The 17,490-nt window shown below is 61.3% G+C and overlaps 1 long non-coding RNA gene across 1 annotated transcript; it reads left to right on the top strand.

Moving 5' to 3' along the window:
• Positions 1 to 5,869: 5,869 nt before the first annotated feature.
• On the top strand, positions 5,870 to 8,412 carry LOC138067389 (uncharacterized). Its single transcript, XR_011141250.1, has 3 exons — positions 5,870 to 5,998; positions 7,570 to 7,811; positions 8,083 to 8,412. It is a non-coding gene; the product is annotated as an uncharacterized lncRNA (long non-coding RNA).
• Positions 8,413 to 17,490: the final 9,078 nt, after the last annotated feature.

The raw sequence follows: 17,490 nt of genomic DNA, 5'->3' as shown, positions 1-17,490 counted from the left end.
CTGCTCCACGGGCTCCTCTCGCAACAGCACCTGGAGAGCGCAGCGAGGACGCGGCGTGGGAGCTGTCAGCAGCCAGCGAGGAGCCTGCCAGGCCGGCAGAGCCCAGGTGCCCCCGTCGCACCCCAGCGCTGGCACCCAGGGCAGCCCCCTCGTCGCCCCGCTCTCGGTGGCTTCTGGAGCCCTGCAGTGGGCAGCGCTGCGCTCACGAGCAAGGGCTCCCCACCTTCCCACGCTCACGCACCCCAGTCCTGGCCTCCCTGGTGTGCCAGTGCCCGGCTAGGCTTGCCCACTCCCCCAGGCCCCGGCCTGCGCCCTCACCTCGATTGCCTTTGCCAGATCCACCCTGCACAGGAAAAGCAGGACCCGCAGCAAGACATCCGTGCTGGCGCCTCTGCAGAGGATGCACACGTCGGCCAGAAACTGCAGCTTCTCGGCCTCTTCCTGGCAGCAGCAGGACGAGAGAGACGGAGAGCGTAAGTGCGCCAGAGGCATGGGCAGCAGCACCGGAGCGTTTGCGGCCACGCAGTGGTGCGTGGCGTGCCTCTACGGGAGCAGCTCTGCACAGCCAGCAGCCCTTGCGGGGCCGCCTGAGCGTTGCACGTGCAGGGGCCACCCACCAGGAGATGCAGGCACAGCCCAGGCACAAGTGCCTGCCGTTACCTTGCCTCCGCTTCGCAGAAAGGTGCGCATGCTTCCCAGGGCTTCCTCCTCTCCTGGCAGAAGCTGCCCTAGATGTGACCAAGAAAGAGAGTGGGCAGAGCTGTCGGGGCTGGCAGGAGACAGGGACCAGTTGAGGCCTGTCCAGGAGGTGCCCAGCAGGCAGGCGGCGAGGCTGGAGCCCAGCCCACGGGGGAAAGCCCCAAGCGCATCCCCTTGAGAAACCTGCTCGCGCGCAGGCTGCAAAGCTCTGTCTCCCGCCAGCCGAGCTGCCTGCCCCTGCCTGGGCCGCGGAGCAGGAGCTGTGTCCCCTTTGCTCCTCTCCACCGCCCCCCGGCCCCCTGGGGGGGATGCGCTCCTGGGGGCTGGCTCCCAAGCTCAGAGCAGGCCCCGGCATTCAGGCACCGCCGGGCCACCAGGCTCCTGGGGACCCCGCATGCCAGCCTGCCGGGGCAGAGCAGGGTGCGCTCGCAGCCCCCGGTCCTGCCCAGCCCAGGGGTGCCCACTCACTCACCTGGCTGCAATGCCTGGGGCGAGCACTGTTCCGGCTGCGAGCTGCTCCCTGAAGGGCCTCCATCCTCCTCCCCCTCCTCCCAGGCAACCCTGGTGGAGGTGGAGGGTCCACCCTCCTCCTCCTCCTCCTCCTCCTCCTCCTCTTCCTCTTCCCAGGCCCTCATGGGGTGGCTCCCTGAAGGGCCTCCATCCTCCTCCTCCCAGGCCACCCTGGTGGAGGGTCCATCCTCCTCCTCCTCCTCCTCCTCTTCCCAGGCCCTCCTGGGGTGGCTCTCTGAAGGGCCTCCGTCCTCCTCCTCCTCCTCCAAGGCTTCCTTTGGGTGCCTGGGAGGTCCATCCTCCTCCTCCTCCTTCAAAGCCACCCTAGGGAAGCTGATGGAGCCATCCTTCTCATCCTCCTCCCAGGCCACCCTTGGGAGCCTGGGGGATCTGTCCTCCTCCTTCAAAGCCACCTCAGGGCAGCTGACAGAGTCGTCATCCTTTTCCTTCTCCCAGGCTACCCTGGGGTGCCTGGGGGGTCCATCCTCCTCCTCCTTCAAAGCCACCCTAGGGCAGCTGAGGGAGCCATCCTTCTTCTCCCAGGCCACCCTTGGGTGCCTGGGGGGTCCATCCGCCTCCTCCTTCAAAGCTGCCCTAGGGCAGCTGATGGAGCCATCCTTCTTTTCCTTCTCCCAGGCCACCCGGGGGTGCCTGGGGGGTCCATCCTCCTCCTCCTCCTTCAAAGCCACCCTAGGGCGGCGGACGGAGCCTTCCTTCTTCTCCCAGGCCACCCTGGGGTGCCTGGGGGGTCCATCCTCCTCCTCCTCCTTCAAAGCCACCCTAGGGCGGCTGACGGAGCCATCCTTCTTCTCCCAGGCCACCCGGGGGTGCCTGGGAGGTCTCCTCTCCATCCTGCAGGGAGGAAGAAAAGGGGGACGTTGGGAATGGAGGAGCCTAAGGCCAGGCCTGGCACCTGGAAACAGTTGCACTGTCCCCCTGGGCTTAGCAGACAGCCTGGCTGGAGAAGGCCGAGCCCACGGCTGTGGCTTTTCCATGCGAAAGGTGTCATTTGGAAAATGCCCGCAGGCTTTGCCAAGATGTTCTTGGAAGGAAAACCTTTCGCTAACCCCACCAGCAGAGGGTGGTTCCCTGCGGGACATTGGCGTCCCCCTGCCCGCTGCAGGTGTGCTGGGCCCTGGCGCCAGCTCTCCTGCACCTTAGCTCCAGCCCCACCCCATCACCCTGCCTGCTCCTTCCTCTCCTGGCCATGGCCATGGCCAAGGGCCCCCTTGAGGCCCTGGGGAGCTGCTCAGCCCCAGCCCCAGCCCTCTTACCCAGGTCTGAGCTGGGGGTGCCTTGGGGAAACGCCTCGCACTGCGGGGCTGCCCGGGGCGACAGGGAAAGACATTGCGCGCTCAAGGGCTCCTTCAGCAGCCCTGCGTGCTCCTTCCTTTCCTGTTGCCGTCCTCCCGGACACTGCCTTGCTCATGCCATAGTGGTGCCCAACAACACCATGGGGCGCCATGGGGTCACAAAGGACCCTGCTGTGACCCGCCGCCCTAGGGAGGGGCAGGGCACATCCCTTCAGGGGCGCAGGGCTGCCTGCCCCTCGGCCACCTCTGTCTGCCTCTGCACCTCCATGGGGCTCTGGTCACAGACTCACAGAGCGGTGGAGGTTGGACGGGACCTCTGGAGATCATCTAGTCCAACCCCTCTGCTCCAGCAGGGTCACCTAGAGCGGGTTGCCCAGCACCCTAGCCAGATGCCTTTTGACTATGCCCACGGATGGGGACTGCACGACCTCGCTGGGCAGCCTGTTCCAGCGCTCCGTCACTCCCACAGCAAAGACGTTTGTCCTCATGGTCCGACGGACCTGACTGTGCTTCAGTTTGTGCTCACTGCCTCTCCTCCTGTCAGTGGGCCCCTCTGACAAGGCTCTGGCCCCATCCTCTTGACACCCTCCCTTCAGATATTTCTACCCATTGGTCAGATCCCCCCCCCAAGTCTTCTCTTCTCCACGCTGAACAGGCCCAGCTCTCGCAGCCTTTCCTCCTATGCCCCCATCCCTTCAGCATCTGAGGAACCCTCAGCTGCACTCACTGCACTAGCTCCATGTCTCTCTTGTATTGGGGAGCCCACCCCTGCACCCGGGACTCCAGGCGAGGCCTCACCAGGGCTGAGGAGAGGGAGAGGATGACCGCCCTCAACCTGCTGCCAATGCTTTGCCTACTGCAGCCTGGGAGATCATTGGCCTTCTTGGCCACAAGGGCACGTTGCTGCCTCGTGCTCAACTTGCTGGCCACCTGCACTCCCAGCACCTCACTCCCCAGCCTGTACTGCTGCACCAGGGTGTTTCTCCTGCAGGGCAGGACTCTGCCCTTCCTTGGCTTGAACTTCATGAGCTTCCCCTCTGCCCATCTCTCCAGCCTGTCGAGCTCCCACTGAACGGCGCTACAACCCTCCAGGGTTGCAACCATACCTCCCAGTTCAGAACAGCCGCAAACTCGCTGAGGGCGCACGCTGTCCCTTCAGCCAAGTTTCTGAGGAACAACTTGAACACGATTGAAGCCAGTATCGACCCCTGGGGTACCCCACTCGCTATGATGCACTAAGGCATCCAAAATAACTGTAGCTGTCTGCCATGCAGATAATTAAGATGATCCCCTAGGATAGGATTTAAGATTTACATCTTAATTTGGTGTGTGTGGGGGGGGGGGGCGGTGCGTGTGTAAAACTGCGTGTGAGCAGGTGCCCTTTTCTATTCACTAGGGACATAGTCGTTAAGGTCAGTGTTATCTCGAGAGCTATTCACAACGTGCCAAGTGGACACACACTGTTTGGTCAGCTTGGTCTGCCATTTTCCTGATGTACCAAAGCCAATACACAGCCTAAATAAGACACCCCCCCCCCCCATCTCCAATCATTAAAGGAACAAATGCAGTAAATACCAGTGTTTTTTCTTGGGGAATGTGATGTCATTTTTTCCTACTATTCCTAATTAGGCTCGAAGCAAAAAGAAGACGAGAGAGTGTTTCCAAAATAAAAGGAGTGTGTTTATTTTATGTTTTTCTTGAGGGAGTAGTCAAAGAAGCTGTTGTTCTCCTCACTAGGCAATGACTTCTTCGTGTCGCTGTGCCTCACGTGAGGGGATCTGTTTCTAGCACCACCACCAACAACAACAGCACAAGTTAGAGCAGCAATTCTCTTTCGCTCTCCTGTCTCCAAGAGGCCACAAATCAAGCACGCCCTTTAATTTGCTTCCATTCTCCAACCCTTTGGGGCTGAAAGAATACCTCCTTTTCTTCTCTCTTCAAGTATGGCACCTCCTAGCTCCAGCTGCTGTTGAAGGACACCGAGACTTGCCTTGTTCCCCTTTCCCACAGCACTTCGTTCCAGGCAGCTCTCTCCTACCTCTCTCAGCTGTCTCTTTTCCTTCCTGAAGAGCCCTCCTCCAGGCTCCCGTTCCTTTAACGGAAAGGGTCATCTCTTTGACTAGTCTGCTCATGCTTTTCTACATCTTTCTCAGTTCCAGGAAATCCTCTGGCACCCCAGTATTTCACAGAGTCACAATTGGAATTCGGGATTTCGGCTCACCACGTGGCGAGAGTCCTTTCCAGATGCTTTGATACACTCCTAGCACACGTGAGACTACATTTAGACAGGATTATCATTTTCCTCCGGTGGCAGACATAACGGCTACAGACGTGCAGTCCTTCTGCAGTCCCACCGCTCTCTGGGATCGATTGGGTGAAGGGCTCTCTGGAAGGGCCCGTTTTTCTCCACAGCCTAGGGAGGGAGCCCGGAGAACCAGGTCAGACCTTAAGTTTGGCTTCCTAAAGTTCGATGAGATAACTCCACCCCAGTTACTAGCCTAATGGGTTTTAAGACTGTTGGCTTCCTATCAAAAAGCCGCTTTTTTCCTTTTGCCTTCCTTTCCTGCTGTCTGCCTTCCTTTCGAGCCTCAGTTATGGGCACAGAAGATGGGGTTAACATGTCTTGGAAACCACACAGGACGTGTCTAAGGGGAGGAAGGGAAAGGAGAAAGACTGCAACGAGGAGGCCTAAGGCAGATGTAAGGCAGCAAAGATAACGGCAAACTGATACTAGCTCAGAGAGCCCGACACGGGCCTGTACGAACTCGGAGCGGTCCCGTAGGAGCCCGTAGGGCCCAGCACGAGTCCGTTGGAGCCCCTAGGGCCCAGTGCGGGCCCGTACCAGCCCACAGGGCCTGGCACAAGTCTGTATGAGCACGCAGAGCCTGGCGTGGGCTCGTACGAGCCCGTAGAGCGCTGTGCAGGACCGTACCAGCCCACAGAGCTCGGCACGGGCCCATATGTGCTCAGCATGGGGGTGTACAAGCCTGTAGAGCCCCAAACAGCTCTGTAGGAGTCCACAGAGCCCCGTGCAGGCCCATGGAAGTCCATAGAGCCCGGCAAGGGCCCACACGAGCTTGGCGGGGACGGGGGGACAGCGAGGGGGACACTGAGGGGGGACAGCGGGGACCGCGTCCCTGGCGCCGGCAGACCCGGACCCGGCCCCGCCGCCCGCCCGACCGCCCGCTCGGCGGCGCCCACAGCCGCCGGACGCCATCTCCGGCCTCTCTCCGCTCCCTCCCGCCCTCCGCCCGGGCCGCCGCGGGGATTGGCCGGCCGGGCCAGCTGCCTCTCGGCCATTGGAGGGCGCCTGCGCGCCGCCCGCCGCTGATTGGCGCCCCGCTCCCGCCTCTGGCCGGGGGTGGGGGGGAGCGAGCGGCCGGCGGCGAAGATGGCGGCGGGGTGGCTGGCTGTGTGGTGGCGCCTGGCGGCGGCGGCCGGGTCCCGTCGCGTCGCGTCGCGTCGCGTCCTGTCTGGTGCGGTGGCGCGGCGCTGCTGGAGAGCGGCAGGCTGCGGGACGCGCGGCGGGTCGTGGCGCAGCCGGGCTCGGGGGCGGCGGGGGGGCCGGGCCGGGCGCGGGGAGGCGGTCGGGGCGGCCGGTCGCTCTCGCCTGGGCAACGCGCAACGGTTGTGGCAGCGCCGTTGGCAGCGCGGCGGGACCGAGCGGGACGTGCGCGATGGTGCCGGCCGCGAGCTGCTGGCAGCACCGGCGGGCGCCGCGGAGGAGCGAGCGCCGGCAGCGGAGCGCTGGGTGTCTGCGGGCGCTGTTTGCCGGCCCGTGCAGCGAGTGCCCGGCGGGCTGCGGGCGGCGCCGGAGGAGGGAGCGTTGGCAGCCGGCAGCCGGGCTGTCCGGAGCGCCGGGGAGGGGGCAGCGCTCGGGCAAGGGCTTCCCTGGCGGCCCCGAGGCGGCCGGGTGGCGCTTCCCGCCCCGCCGGGGGCTCGTCTGCTGCCGGGGGCGGCAGGTTTCCAGCGCGGCTGCCGCCCTCCCTCGGGCTTTCTTCGGGAGCGGGTGTTGGCAGGCTGGTTCCCAGCCCTGTGGGAGCCGCTGGAGCCTGGTGGTGGAGCGGCGTGTGGTGGCGCTGGCGCGGGGTCCTTCCTTGTCTGTCTGTCTGCCCGTGCAGAGCTTTCAGCCTTTGCTGTAGAAAGTGGAATCGGAGCGTATCATTTGGCCAGGGGGAAAAACCATCTTCTTGCCTGTGAAGCGTATAAGTAGAAGATGTGTTTTACTGGCGAGGCTGTTTTGGGGTCTCAGCTGCCTGGGGAGCTGAGAAGCGTAGTGGGAGCTGTGTCCTGTCTCTGCAAGATCTCTGTCTGCTTCCTTTGTGGCCGCTGGGAGCTGATGTGCTCACTGAGAGCTCGGTTGTGTTTCTCGGTTGTGTTTCTCAGTTGTGTTTTCTGTTGCCTGGGTCAGCTCAACGTGGCCGCTTTGTCTGTCTGAGGGGGCAACTGGGGCGTGCAGCTCCCGCTGCCGGAGGGCTGTGGGGTGTTTCAGTTCCCAGTAGGTCATGACCGACTGGGTTACGCTCCCCGGGGCTCCTCTCCGCAGGTAAGGCTGGTGGGAATGTCTCGTGCCAGGGGAAGGGGCTCTCTGGGACAGCTCTGGCTGGGTTGCAGTGTACTGGAGCGTACGAGGGGCTGGAGGACTTTGGACTTGCTTCTCTTTGGCTTTGCTTTTTGGAGTTGTTTAGCAAGCTCCCAGCCTGGGCTTCCCAACAACCTGTGCTTGTGGCTGCCCCTTTTTGGGGAGCTGTTGGGCAGTTGCTGCGAAAGGCAGCCCGGAGAGTCTTGGTGTTGCGGAGAGTTGCATTGTGCAACTGTTTCTTGCAGAGTAGAGAACGTGGCGCTGGAAAACGAGGTGGGACATGTCTGCGAGCTTTTAGCTAAGGAGGAAAGCAGTGATTTGGGGCAGAACCTCAAGAGCTCCCTTGCCTTTTCAGGGAAGCCACGGGCACTAATACAGGAGAGGGAGTGTGAGTTGTGTGCAAGAGCTGCTGTTGCTGTGTTGTGGTGCAGTGCCAGACTCGAGAGAGGGTCTCTCCTTTTCTAGGTGTCTGGGCGTCCCCTGCAGCCCACGCAGTAGGAACGATGTGTCCCCTCGGCATTTCTGTACTGTGCCGGCGCCTTCTCCCTGAAGGCAGGCCTCTTGGTGTTCAGCGCTGTCGCCTTGCACACGAAGGAGGAGGAGAAATGGGCCTGAGCTGCGTATGGGAGGAAGAGGCTTTTTGCCCATCCCTGGCACCGCGCAGAGAGCAGCGGCGCTCGGGCTCCTTCCGAGACCTTTGAGGCCTGGTAGGTGCCAGACAAGCTATGGCTCTGGTTTTGATTTATTTCATTATTAGTATTGTTTTTTAATATTTGGGGCCACTAGTTGTGTGCGTTTCTGCTCTGTTTTCAGCAGGAGCCGTGCTCTGTGGATGCGCTGAAGGCCAGAAGGCAGAGCCGCAGTGCGCAGAGCCCCAGCGCCCGCTCCCCGGGGGGGACGTGGGGTCGGGCCCGAGTGTTGAGAGAGGGAAAGTGCCTGGTCCTGCTCTTTCTTAAGAGCTCTGTTTTGTTTTCCTAGGTGCTGGTTGCTGGCAAGAGCTGCTCTTTCATCTCTTGCCCACCCCTCCTGCAGCTCTCTGGGGCCCCAGCTTCAGACTCCAGCTGCACTGAGGAAGTGACCTGCTTTCCCAGAGACCCCCCCCCCCCGCCACCCGAAGGAGCAAGAATCCGGCTTTGGCCTTCACGCACCCCTCCAGGAGCTGCCGCAGCAGGAAGGCGGCCTGCGCCTGCCAGCTCGTCCTGCTCCCCAGGAAGCGCCAAGTGGGACTCGGGCACGGTGGCACCGCGCGAAGGGGTTTGGGCTCTGGGCAATAAAACTTGGCGCGAGCCCCAGCTGAGACAAGGTGCCACGTGCTGTGTTCTGTGCGCGGTCTCTGTTCACGCCTGCTCGCAGCTTGCCGAAGGCTGCGTTCTCCCTGCTCGGGGAAGAGCTCCTGGCTGCAGCGCTGGAGCGGAGAGGGGGCAGCCGGCAGCCGGGGCCATCTCGCTGCAGTAGGTGAGAGCTCCTGTCCCAAGGGGCTGTTTCTCCTGGCCCCCAGGTTGGCCCTTCCTTTGAGCAGGGGCCCTGGCAGCCCAGCTCCAGCCCGGGAGGCAGCGGGGAAGGCCGGGGCGACGAGGGAGCAGCGAGCGCTCCTTGGCCTCAGGGCTTTGTGTGGGGGCAGCTGCTGGGCAGGGCTTTTTTGTGCCCCCACCAAAGCCCTGAGGCTGGGGAGTGTGGGGGTCTGGGCTGAGGCCTGGCCCTGCTGCCCTTAAAGGCAAGGTTGAGAGGCTTTCATGGAACTGAAGGAGCCCCCAGAGACTTGAAGAGCCTTAAAGCCTCTCAACCTTGCCTTTAAGGGCAGTGGGGGGCGTGGGGGCCAGGCCTGGCCCCCATTGGGCCACACCCCCCCCGGGAGCCAGTGGGGGCCCTGGAGGCCCCTGGGCTCCCTAGCCTAAGAGACTTGTGTGGGGGCAAAAAAGCCTTGCTGAATTTCTGTCCCCACACAAGTCTCTCAGGCTAGGGAGCCCAGGGGCCTCCAGGGCCCCCGTTGGGCCAGGCCGGCCCCTGCCCCCCGGGGGAGCCAATCGGGTCCAGGCCTGCCCCCGACGCCCACCACTGCCCTTAAAGGCAGGGCTGGGAGACTTTCAGAGTCTTCAAGTCTCTGGGGGCTCTCCAAGTTACTGGAAGAACCACCTCAGGGACTCAGCCCAACTGGGAGACCTGAAGAAGAAAGGTCTCCCAGGTGGGCGGACTCCCTGAGGTTGGTCTTCCAGGTACTTGGAGCTCCTTAATGTCTTCCTCAGTGCCTCCTGGTTCCCTTCAGAGCCCCCAGAGACTTTAAGACTCTGACAGCCCCTAGGGACTTGTAAGGAACTCAGCTGACCTGGGAGCCCTGCAGAAGAGAGGTCTCCCAGGTGGGCTGAGTCCCTGAGGTTGGTCTTCCAGTTACACTGAGGGACTTGGGAAGAAATTAAGGGACTCCAAGCTACTTGAAGAGCACCCTGAGGCTTGAAGACTCTGACAGTCTCCCAAGCCTGCCTTTAAGGGCAGGGGTGGGTGTCGGGGGCCGGCCTCGACCCGCCCGGCTCCCCTGGGGGGCAGGGGCAGGCCTGGCCCCACTGGAGCCGCTCCCACTCGAGGGAGCTGCTGGGGGCAAAAAAACGCCGCGGCCTCGCTGTGCCTGGGGCGCCCTCGCTGCTCGGCCACGTGCCCCCAGCCGAGTTGACGCCCAAACCTTGGCTGTCACGAGGAACGCCCACGTCCAGCCGCAGAAAGGTCGGGGCCCCGGGGACCTAGATGGCCCCACAGCGGCCGTGGCTGCTTTCTCCACCGCCTGGGGGCCCGGCCGGGCCGGCAACGCTGCTCTCCCTGGAGAGGAGGCTGCTCTCCCCCTTGGGCTCCGGGATCGGGTCCCTGGGGGCTGGGGGCCGGGCCCGGCCGTCTCGCTGACTCCGCTGGCGCTGCCGCAGGGCCGGGCGGGCTGCAAGGGAAAGACAAGAGCCCTTGGTGGCCCGTCCTCTGCCCGGCTGCTGACGGCTGAGCTGCCGGGCGCTGCCCGGCCGGAGAGGGCTCCGCGGGCACAGGACCGCGGCTCCCTCCTCTTCCTCCTCCTGGTGCTGGGCAGGGCAAGGGGATCGCTGCCAAACTCCTCTGCCTCCTGCCTGCCTGCAGGTGCTGCACGAGCCCCTCCCCGCCTGGCTGGGGTGAAGCCAGCAGGGTGCAGTGTTGGGGGGGGGGGCTCTGGGGTGCCCCACAAGACAATCCAAGCATCGAGGGCGCTCCGAAAGGCAACCCGAGGAGCCGGGGCGCACGGAGAAGCGAGCGGCGGGCCAAGGAACCAAACGGAGGGCTCCGAGGTGCTCTGGAAGGGGAAAAACACAAACAAACAAACAAACAAACCACCCCCAAGGCTCTGGGGAGCCAAAAAGCAAACCCCAGGGCTCCAGCACATCCCCACAGGCGAGCAGAAACATCTCAGACGCTTCAAAAGGCAAACCGAAGCCTAGAGGGCTCTCAAAGAGCTACAGCGGGGCTCCAGGAAAAGCACCCCGAGGTGGCTAGAGCACCCTGAAGAGCACCCCAAGTGCTCTGGGGTGCCCCAAAAGGCACCCCCAGGGGTGTAGGGTGCTCCAAAAGCCAAGCTGAGGTTCCAGAGGCCCCCTGAAAGGCAACCTGAGGGGTCAGGGGCACCCTGAAAGGTACCCCAATCACTCTGGGGTGCAAGGAAAGGCACTCCAAAGGGGGCCCAGGGGACCCCAAAATACACACCAACAGGCCCAGGACATACCTAAAAGGACAAGAAATGGGTCTGTGGTGCCCCGAAAGCCACATCCCGAGCTCTGGGGCGCACCAAATGGCACAGCAAGGGGACCAGCAGGCACTGAAAAGCACACCAAGGGGTCTGGGTGACCCCAAAAAGCACACCAAGGGGCCCCGGGCACCCCGGACGGCACACCGAGGGGCTGAGGCACTCCGAAAGAAACACCGGGGGGTCCGCGCGGCCCAAGCAGCACAGCGAGAGGCCAGGAAAGCCCTGAAAGACGCGGCAAACACTCTGCGGGGCGCCAAAAGTGACACCGAGAGCTCCAGGGCAGCCCCAAACGCGCAACGGGGGCACCAGGGAGCACCCACAGCCCCACTCGGGGCTCAGGCTGCACCGAAACGCCCACCGAGGAGCCCGGGGCAGCAGCAGAAAACTGCTGAGGGCGCCAGGCCTCTCCGAAAAGCCCAACACGGGGCCAGGGGCACACCAAAAGCCACAACAACCCGCCTGGGACCTACCAACAAGCACACGACATGGCTCTGTGGTGCCCCAAAAGCCACATCCACAGCCCTGGGCTGCCCCAAAAGCCACACCAAGGGGCCCAGCGCACACCAAAAGGCACCCTCAGCACCTCTAAGCACCCCAAAAGGCACACCAGACGGCTCCACGGCACCCCCACAGGCACCCCGAGGGCCCTGGGCACACCAAAAGGCACAGGCAGGCACCCGCGACGCACCAACACGCCCATCGAGCTCCCTGGGCCACCAGGAGAGCCACAACCAGGGGCCGCAGAGGCACCACAAGGCACAGCCAGGCCTCTGCGAGCAACCACACGCACCTCACAAGCCCTGGCCAGCACCAAAAGACACCCCCGAGGGCCCAGGACACCCCCAAAGGGGCCACGAGGCCTCCGACGAGCGCCCCAACCCCCTTCCAAGGGCCACCGGCAACCCTAACGGCACCACAAACGCCTCCAGGCAGCCACCGACCCCACACCAAGGCACCCAGCGGACACCACAAAGCACACCGAGGGCTCCCGCTGCCCTCCCAGAGCACACCCATACGGCCGGGCCACCCCCAAAGGCCCCCAAGACGCCAGCGCAGCACCCAGAGGCACACCGAATGCCCTGGGGAGCACCAGCGGGCACCACGAGGGCTCTGGGGCGTCCCCAGAGGGGCAGCGATGGGTCTGGGCAGCACCACGGGGCACCTGAAGAGCCCTGCGGCGGGCACAAACGCACACCGAGGGGTCAAGGACAACGCAAAAGCACAACATGGGGTCTGGGCACCCCCCAAAGCTACCCCGAGGGGTTGCAGGTGCCCCAAAAGGCACACCAAATGACTCAGAAGCACCACAACAGACAGACCAAGGGGGCTGGGATGGGGCCAAAAACCACCCCCAGGAGTGTGCGGCACCCCAGAGGGCACACGGAGGGCCTCGGCCACCTCCAAAAGAGCCCCAATGAGACCGCAGAGCCCCTCCAAGCTCGCCCAAGCCTGCAGAGCCTGCCACAAGGCCGTCTGAACACGCAGAGCCTGATACGAAGCTGTCCAGGCCGCACCCAAAGGCACGTGGGGGCTCCACGGCCGCACTCGAAGGCGCGCGGAGGATCCCCAACTCACCAGAAGGACATCGTGACGCTCCCCGATCTTGTAGAACGACACTCGGAGGCTCTCTGGCCGCATCAAAAGGCAAATGAAGGCTTCCCAGCCTCCTCAAATGACACTCCGAGGCTGCCTACGACGACACGCGGATGCTCCCCTGACTCGAAGGCGACACTCGGATGCTGCCCAGTCTCCTAGAACGACATGCACAGGCTCCCCGGCTGCACCGAAAGGGACGAGGAGGCTCCCTGGCCGCACCCAAAGGCACGTGGAGGATACCCGGCTTCCTAGAACAAAACTAGATGCTCCCCGGCTGCTCCAAAAAGCACACAGAGGATCCTCCGCTTCCTAGAACAACGCTCCGAGGCTCCCCGGTCTCTAGAACGAAGTTCAGAGGCTGCACGGCCGCACCCAAAGGCACGCGGAGCCGGACCGGTCGACTGAAATGACACTCGGAGGCTGCCTGGCTTCCAAGAATGACGCTCCGAGGCTGCCCGGTCTCCTAGAACAACACTCGCAGGTTGCCCAGCTGCACCCAAACGCACGTGCACGTTTCCTGGCTTCCTAGAACGACACGCGGAGGCTCCTCAGCTTCCTAGAACGACACGTGCAGGCTCCCTGGCTGCACCCAATGGCACACGGAGGCTCCCCAATCTCCTAGAAAGACACTCACAGGCTTCCTGGTCTCTTAGAACAAAATTCAGAGGCTGTTTGGCCGCACCCAATGGCACACGGAGGCTCCCTGGTCTCCTAGAACGACACTCGGAGGCTTCCCAGTCTCCTAGAACGACATTTAGAGGCTCCTCGGCCTCTTAGGATGACACTCGCAGGCTCCCTGGCCGCACTGAAAGGCAGGCAGAGGCTCCCCAGCCGCACCAAAAGGAACGCGGAGGCTGCCCGGCCTCCTCGAACAACACGCAGAGGCTGCCTGGCCGCACCCAAGGGCACGCGGATGCTGCCCGCTCTCCTACAACGATACTCGGAGGCTCCCTGGCCACACTGCAAGGTTCGTGGACGCTGCTCGGTTTCCTGCAACGACATGCGGAGGCTCCCCACTCTCCTAGACCGACACGCCGAGGCTGCTCGGCCTCCTACAACGACACTCCGAGGCTGCTTGGACATCCCCAAAGGCACATGGAGGTTGTCCGCTCTCCTACTATGACGCTCAAAGGCTGCCCGGACGTACCGAAACATATGCGGAGCCTCCCCGGCCACACCTAAAGACACGCACAGGATCTCTGGCCGCACCCAAAGGCACGCGGAGGCTCCCCGGCCTCCTCGAACGACACTCGGAGACTACCCGGCCTCCTCGAACGACACTCCGAGGCTGCCCGGCCGTACCCAAAGGTAGGAGGAGGCTCCCCGGCTGCACAGAAAGGCACGCGGAAGCTCCCCGGCCTCCCCGAACGATACTCGGAGGCTGCCCGCTCTCCTGGAATCACACTGGCAGGCTGCCTGGCCGGACCGAAAGACAAGTGGAGGCTCCCTAGTCTCCTGCAACCACACTCAGAGGCTGCCCGGCCGCACCCAAAGGCACACGGAGGCCGCCCAGCTGCACCCAAAGGCACGTGAAGCTTTCCCGGCCTCCTACAACCACACCCCGAGGCTGCCCGCTCTCCTACAACCACACTGCGAGGCTGCCCGCTCTCCTAGAAAGACACGTGGAGGCTCCCCAGCCTGCTAGAACGACACTCCGAGGCTGCCCGGCCGCACCCAAAGGCCTGCGGAGGCTGCCCGGACGCTCACAAAGGCACGTGGAGGCTGCCTGGCCGAAGCAAAAGGCACGCGGAGGCTCTCCGGCCTCCTACAACGACACTCCGAGGCTGCCCCGAGGCGCCAAAAGGCAAACGGAGGTTCCCTAGTCTACGACACGCGCAGGCTGCCCATTCTCGGATCGGTGGAGTAGTTCTGGCCCCAACGGAGTGGTTCCAGCACCAACGGAGTGCTTTTCGGCTTGGCGCAGTGGTTTCAGCCCCGACGGAGTGGTTTTAGGGCTGACGCACTGGTTTCAGCCCTGACGGAGTCGTATTAGGCTTTGTGGAGTGATTTTGACTCCGACAGAGCGGTTTTAGGCTTGGCAGAGTGGTTTCAGCCCTGACGGAGTGGTTTTAGGCTCGGCGCAGTGGTTTCAGCCTGACGGAGCAGTTTCAGCCCTGACGCACTGCTTTTAGGCTTGATGGAGTGGTTTTAAGGTCAGCCGAGTGGTTTTGGCCCTGGCGGAGTGGTTTCAGCCCCGACGCAGTGGTTTCAGGCTTGATGGAGTGGTTTCAGCCCCGGTGGAATGGTTTTGGCCCCGGCGGAGTGGTTTTAGGCTCGGCGGAGTGGTTTTCAGCCTGACGGAGTGGTTTCAGCCCCGACGCAGTGGTTTCAGGCTTGACGGAGTGGTTTTAAGGTCAGACGAGTGGTTGTGGCCCTGGCGGAGTGGTTGCAGCCCCGACGCAGTGCTTTTAGGCTTGATGGAGTGGTTTCAACCCCGACGCAGTGGTTTCAGGCTTGGCGGAATGGTTTTAATGTCGGCGGAGTGGTTTTAGGCTTGGCAGAGTGGTTTCAGCCCTGACGCACAGCTTTTAGGCTTGGCGGAGTGGTTTCAGCCCCGACGGAGTGGTTTTCGCCCCGGCGGAGTGGTTTTAGGCTTGGCAGAGTGGTTTTGGCCCTGGCGGAGTGGTTTCAGCCCCGACGGAGTGGTTTTAGGCTCGGCGGAGTGCTTTCAGCCCCGACGCAGTGATTTTGGCCCCGGCGGAGTGGTTTCAGCCCCGACGGAGTGGTTTTGGCACCAACGGAGTGGTTTTAGGCTCGGCGGAGTGGTTTCAGCAACGACGGAGTGTGCCTTTACCTGTCTAATTGGGGAATGGTTCCACAGAGGTGTAAATGAAGTGGAGACTGAAACTTGCCTTGCCTTGCCTTGCTGGAAGCTGGAGGCAAAGGCTAGAGAGGTCCAGGCTGCAGGATTATGGAGGAGCTGCAGGAGCTGCTGAGCCTTCAGCCAGGAATGTGTGCTGGAGGAAATGGAGTTTCCTCAGCATGAGGGTCATCAGTGTTTTCTTTTGGTGGGAAAAATGCAGTGGGTGATCCGTTGGCCGTAGAGGGGTGGCCAGGAGGAACGGGGTCGGTTTTGAGGAAGGTGGCTCCCGTTTAGTAGTTTTAGTAAGGCATAGCTAAACAAGAGGTTTGAAAAGCATAGAGTGCTGTGAGTTTGGCACTGGAAGTTAATGCCATGCTGTCGAGTTGTTTAATTCTCGGGATGCTGATGTTTCAGCTTCAGTAGCCTGACCTGTCCTTCAGAGAGGAAGTGGTGATTTTTCCCCACCACTAAATGCAGGGAGCGTTTATGTGCAGCCTTCCGATGACTCTTTGTTCCCTCCTAGCATGTTAGTGTGGCCAAGACTGATGTTTTAAGCTAGAAGACTAGACTATAAAATAAGAGAGTAACTAGGAAAGGTTCCTTATGCGCAAGGAATCCGATAGCTTGCTTTTTAAAATGATGCCCTAGTTTGAGGCATCTGTCCTCGAAGCCACTGCAAGGAATTGTAAGTGTGACTTGGCGCATTAATTGCTATACCAGCTTTCTTTTACTGTAGCAGGATTTTGAGGTAAGCCTGGTGAACCTTCTGAGTGGCTCCTTCCCAGCTCTGTTTGTTTCAGTTATCCTGAAAGACCTGAAGCTCTCGGGTTAAGGAACGTTTAACGTCTCTTTGTGGGACCGTGTTTATTCACTGCAAGGCTAGTTGGGGAGTAATGTGAGAAGCTCGACTCGAGATGCTGAAATGCCAAGCGTTGGGCAGAATTGGTATGCTTTGGAGTCCGCAAGATGGCTTCCCTCTGTTCCACGTGTGACCTGTCCTGAGTCTACCCTAAGTGATGTCCTTCTCTGAAATGTAATCTCTAGGTGTGAATTATTTTTTTCTTACAGCCCAGTTTGTGAGTTGTGCTGCTGCTGCTTGGATGACCTTTGAGAATGTTTGTAGTGCTGCCATGCAATAGAGTTAGCATGTGTGCTTTGCTGTATTTCTACTTGTATGTGCTTATTGTCCATGGATGTCTTTGCAGTGTGGCAGAATAGCCAGCTTTAGAAACTGAGGAGTGCAGAGATCATTGGATATGCTGTTGATGCTCAAGCTTCTGTCGGTGAAGTCCAGTTGCCCAGCTACTTGTTGATGCTCGTTGCATGAACTTATCAGAAGAAGCAGTTGTGGATCTCTTTGGGGGGAAAAAAAGGATGGTAAGACGATGTGGCCAATCATGTTGAGAGTTTTGTTTGTTATGATATGAATGTCTATTAGGTAACAGTACTTTTCAAATGTTGTAGTTTTGGCAGTAGTGTGTTGGGGATGTGTGAGCTCAGCAGGGGGAGCGTAGCACCAGACTGATCTGTTGCATCGACCCTTGAGTAACTGATGGGAAGAGTCTGTAGTGCTGTTCCATATGTTTCATTCATTCCAATGGAGGATTGGTCCGTGTGGGACAACTGGGCGTGGGACCGCCAGCACCTGAGGCAAAAGAAGAGGGGAACCCCGCAAAGAGTGACTCTGGCCATAGTAGGCGCCAGTATCCCGCGCAATGTACCCACAGCAACCGCTCCACCCTATGCCCCTTTGCTCTCACCTCCTAGAGATTTATCTGTCACTTGCTCTCTCTCTCTTTCTCCTACTTCTACTCTGCCAGCTGCTGGACTCTCCCCTAGGGGTCCCAATGTTTTACCTAATCTGGCAGCGTTATAGCTGGGCGTAGCAGGGGGAGCTCCCCCACCTGTTCCAGTGCTGCCTGTATTTACTAAGCAAGGCTGGAGCCCGAGTGATTTAGCATTGCAGGGAAGCAAGAAGCCCGGGTTGAGGGAAGACGCGGGAAGGTGTGCTCAGCTATTTTCTAATATGTGCACGGGGCAGTAGTATCGCCAGTTCTTGATGGAGGTATGGAGTGAACGCAAGTCCCTTCTCAGAAGAATGGGCTCGGTGGCAAGGAGCAGAATTGGGAAGCTGCTGAAGAATGCCTGAAGGTAACTAGGGGCCACACAAGGGATAGACAAGGGAGAGGCATTCTCGGCAAGAGGTATCTGTTTAGAAGCTGCATATCCAGAAAGG

The sequence above is a fragment of the Struthio camelus genome, chromosome 5, assembly GCF_040807025.1.
Source record: "Struthio camelus isolate bStrCam1 chromosome 5, bStrCam1.hap1, whole genome shotgun sequence".
NCBI lineage: Eukaryota > Metazoa > Chordata > Aves > Struthioniformes > Struthionidae > Struthio > Struthio camelus.
Note: the sequence above shows the minus strand (reverse complement) of the source record. Positions and strands in the feature narration are given on the sequence as shown.